Below are 5,000 nucleotides of genomic sequence, written 5' to 3'. Positions count from 1 at the left end.
ACAACGCAACGCACGCCACACGGCCACGGGGTTTTTCTCCGCCTCCCTCAGAAGCCGGCCCGAATTCACTCGCTCGCACGGACGCGGGGGCCGAGCGCACAACGACCCGCGCCACCGCGGACCGGCGGTGCCGGCAAGGGGTCGGGGGTCTGCGGCGACGACCCGTCGGCGACAAGTCACCGGCCAACGGCGGCGGCCGGAGGCGGCGGCAGGGACCCCGGGAGGCGGGCGACACCAAACCCAACGCACGCGAGCACGCTCACGCGCGGACACCGCCGGCACAGAGCGGACGGGGCCAGGCACGGGAACCGGGGTCGCGCCGGGCACGCGGCGGCGACACGCCGGGAGAGCACAACGCCCCGGATCCGGGACCGGGGCGGGGGACGAAGCCACACGGCTCGAGACGGAGGAGACGATGCGGGCAAGCCTCTGGCACGGCGGGCAGGAGGGAGGCGCGGGAACCCGGGACGACATCGCGCAGGCACGCGAGGCGGCGCCCAGCGGGAGGAGACACGTCACGCCGGCTTCGGGCCCCCGGACGGCCAACTCCCGAGCGAGGGACGCACGCGGGAATCTCACCGCCACCGCCCCCGTGGCGTACCGGCGGTCCCGCTGGCAGGAGCCCTCGCGTCGTGAGCAAAACCGATCCGGGAAGACCCTCCAAAAGCCACCGCTGCCGTGACCACGTGCCTCCCCCACACCGGGAGAGCAGCCTCACGAGCCGAGCGCCGTCCCCCCCCACCAAGAGAACACACCACACACGCCCAACTCGACCGTCCGCCGGTGGCCGGCCACCAAGGCCAAACCGGTGAGGATCGCGGAAGGCTGATGTGGGTGATGAGGAGGGCATGCCGGAAGCCCAATAAGAGCAGCGGGGAGGGTCATCGGGTCGGGTCACCGGGGTGAGAGGCGAGCGAGCGAGCGGCCACCCCCCCCCCACGGGCGGGTGGCGCAGCCGCAAACCAGCGGGGAGGTGAGACCTTTCCGGGCACAGCCGGCACGCCAGGGAAACGAACGCGGGATCTCACCACCCCCAACTCCTGGGCGGTCCCGCGCAACGCCTGGGACACCGAGCCGGCCGACCAGCGGACCGGAAACCCCCACCGCGGCAGCGGCGGGCCCCCCCAAAAGAGGCCCGAGAGGGAAAAGGCAGCTCGCACACGCCTCAAAGACCCCGCGAGCGCCCGCGGAGCCACCCGCGCCAGCAGGGCCCCACCGCACCCATCCACACCGCCGGGCACGGCACCCATCATCGACCGCCTCTTTTTCGGCCACGTGAGCAAGGGCCCACACACACCGGGATCCTCGGCTCCGGAGGGCCAGAACCCCCCCGAGCGGCACACCACCACGGGCACGGCGGCCCCGGAACACCGCGGGGCCCGGCGCCCGGCACGGCGCCGTCGTCGCCAACGGGCGGCGGCCCACACAGACGCTCGGGAACAGCGTCGCCAGGGGCCGGAGGGGGAGGGGGACGGGACCCCCCAAAACCCCACGGCACCCCAAGCACGAGGCCGGGAAGCCACACACCACACGCCCTCGCATCGCGACCCAGCACAGGCTCCAGGCTCCGCCACTCGACACACCGCGCGCGAGGCAGGGGCGGGGACAGATCGGGAACGTCCTCCACTCACCACACCAGATGACGGCCTGGGAGAGGCCCCGCGGGACCCTCCCCCAGCTCGGAGGGGGGAGGCGCGGGCACGCAGTTACCAACGCGGGCAGCCACTAACGCTCAAAAGCGGGACAGGGAGCGGCAGGGCCGCGGGAGCCCATCGGGGGCGGGCCCCCGCCAACCCGGCAGCGAACGCCGCCTCCCGAACGAGGATCGCTAGAGAACCTCTCCTCACTCTGAGGGTGGCCCGCACCCAACCCCGACGGGAACCCCGCCGGGACCAGCACACATCAAAGGCGTCCATCCTTCCCACCACGGGTGGCAGGGAGGGGTGGGGCGGGGGGGGGGTCCGCGGCAGCAGCAACACCAACCCTGGTCGGTCGGCCTTGCCGTGCGGGGCCAGAGCAAAGTCGCGCACACGGGCGGGGAAGCCCACACAGGCCCGGCTCTGTGTGTGTGTGTGTGTGTGTGTGTGTGTGTGTGTGTGTGTGTGTGTGTGTGTGTGTGTGTGTGTGTGTGTGTGTGTGTCTCAGATCTAGTTGGACTTGTGGATCTCTCACTCGCTCTCCCTTCCATCTCTTACTCTGTGTGTCTTTCCACCGGTCTCTTGGTCTCTGTCTCTCTGTCTGTCTCTCCTGTGTCTCTGTCCTCTCCCCTCCCCCACCCCTTGCTTTTCTGTGTGGACTCAAGGAAGAACTGTGTTTCAGGCCCAGTGGTCTCTGCTTACTCAGCTTGCCAGCCTGGAACCCGCCAGAGGCAACTTCTTCCTTGGTGTCCCCGAAGGAAGGAGGGAGCAGGAACCGGTGCCCCAAAAGGGACTCTTATCTCCAATGAATCACCCGCCTGGCCACCCGCCCGCCCGTGTCAACCCACACAGAATATGAAAGCCACACATGAGCTCAAGAACATGCAAAGACTCAGTTTAGAGGAGTCTCATGTTGAACATGGAGACTCGGTCTGTAAACAAGATGGATGCCACTCCCATCGCTGCTGCCATTTAGACCCGAGTTTTTAGGGAATCTGTCTACCACCCAGACACATTCCAGCCCACCACCTTGAGAATGTCTCAAGGATGGATGGCTAATTTTATTCAATCATCATCTGGTTTCCCGAAGGAGAAAATGCCTCTGCACCCCCCCTCCCCTGCAGTTCCCTTCCCAAGGCCCCAAGTCGGGGGCGGGGGGGGGGTGGTGGAAAACAACAACCAAAAAGCATGTAAATAAGCCGGGCGCTGGTGACTCACGCCTGTAATCCTAGCTACTTAGGAGGCTGAGATCTGAGGATGGCGGTTCAAAGCCAGCCCGGGCAGGAGAGACCGTGAGACTCCGATCTCCAATAAACCACCAGAAAACTGGAAGTGGTGCTGTAGCTCAAGTGGTTGAGCGCTCGCCTTGAGCTGAAGAGCTGAGGGACAGCGCCCAGGCCCAGAGTTCAAGCCCCACGGCCAACAACAACAACAACAAAAAAAAGCACGTATATAATAACTGAATATACGTATATTTATATGTGTGTATCACACTATGTATGAGTATATATATATATGTGTGTGTGTGTATGTATATATATATGTATAAATAAATGAATATATGTGTGCTTATACATATATACGTATATGTATAAATAAATGAATATGTGTTTATATATGTATATGCATATAAACACATATATGTATACATATATACATACTCACGCACACGCACGCACGCACACACATAGATATATAGAGATATAGATATATATAGATGTATATCTATATCGATACATAGATAGATAGATAGATAGATAGATAGATAGATAGATAGATAGATAGATAGATAGATAGATAGATAGATAGATAGATAGATATCACGTACATAGACATAAGTAGCGCTGTGGCTCAAATGGTACAGTGCTAGACTTGAGCCGAAAATGCTGAGTGCCTGAGTGACAGTCCTCAGGCCCTGACTTCAAGACCCAGGATTGCCCACCCCTCCAAAAAATAGAGAAAAAGGAGAGAGAGAGAAAGAGAGAGAGAGAGAGAGAGAGAGAGAGAGAGAGAGAGAGAGAGAGAGAGAGAGAGAGAGAGAGAGAGAGATGGTGGGAGAAGAAAGAAAGAAAGAAAGAAAGAAAGAAAGAAAGAAAGAAAGAAAGAAAGAAAGAAAGAAAGAAAGAAGGAAGGAAAGAAAGAAGGAAAGAAAGAAAGGAAGGAAGGAAGGAAGGAAGGAAGGAAGGAAGGAAGGAAGGAAGGAAGGAAGAAAGGAAGGAAGGAAGGAAGGAAGGAAGGAAGGAAGGAAGGAAGGAAGGAAGGAAGGGAGGAAGGGTCAATGACCCTGTTTCTCTTACCTATAAAGAAATGCCCCCAAACATCTAGAAATTCAGGTGGAGGCAAAGATAAAGCAACTAACTGTCTGTGCCTAACTCAGCTGCCACATTCCCTCCCCCCCCCCCCCGCTTTAACCTTGAAAACACCCATGAAGTCAAGGAGCTGCGTGGGTCTCTCTGTCTGTCTGTCTGTCTGTCTGTCTGTCTGTCTGTCTGTCTGTCTGTCTGTCTGTCTGTCTGCCTTTTTTTTTTTTTTGGTCTGGTTGTGTGGTTGCCTGGTTGCCTGCTTGCTTACTCCATAAAACTCCACCAGAGTGTCTCCTCCAAAAATTCTTATTCAATGATCGAAATCAAGGGTCCTAAGGGAAGAGTCCCTACATGGAAGGGTAAAAAGTCACTAACCCTCACCTATGTTTGGTGACAAGAAGACCTCCATACCAATAGTCTACCTTAATACATGAGGTCAGGGTAGGGAAGGAATGATTTATTCAGGTGATCTAGTCAGTCACACTAATGGGTCTCTAGGGATCCCCCTCCATGTGTCCCTCTGTCTGTCTGTCTGGCGCGCTCGTGAGTGTGTGTCTGTGTGTGTCTGTGTGTGTCCGTCCGTCCGGCCGGCCCTCTGTTTGTTGATTCAGGGGAATCTAGTTGGACTTGTGGATCTCTCTCGTTCCCCCTCCATCTCTTTCCCTGTGTGTCTTTCTGTCGGTCTCTGGGTCTCTGTGTCTGTCTCTCTTTGTCTCTGCCTCTGTCTGTCTCTCCTCTCTGTCTCTCTGTCCTCTCCCCTCCGCGCCCCCCCCCCTTGCTTTTCGTTGTGGACTCTAGGAAGAACTTTATTTCAGTCCCAGCGGGGGCTCTGCTTACTCTGCTTGCCAGCCTGGAACCCACCCGCCAGCGGCAACTTCTTCCTTGGTGTCCCCGAAGGAAGGAGGGAGCAGGAACCGGTGTCCCAAAAGAGACTCTTATCTCCAATGAATGGCACACCCTGCTCTGCTCGCTGGGCCGCCCGCCCGCCTGCCGTGTCAACCCACACAGAACATGAAAGCCCACATGAGCTCAAGAACATGGAAAGACTCAGTGTAGAGGC

This window comes from Dipodomys merriami, unplaced genomic scaffold (genome assembly GCF_024711535.1).
Source record: "Dipodomys merriami isolate MVZ:Mamm:240054 unplaced genomic scaffold, mDipMer1.0.p SCAF_772, whole genome shotgun sequence".
Lineage (NCBI taxonomy): Eukaryota > Metazoa > Chordata > Mammalia > Rodentia > Heteromyidae > Dipodomys > Dipodomys merriami.
This window is presented reverse-complemented; position numbering follows the sequence as displayed.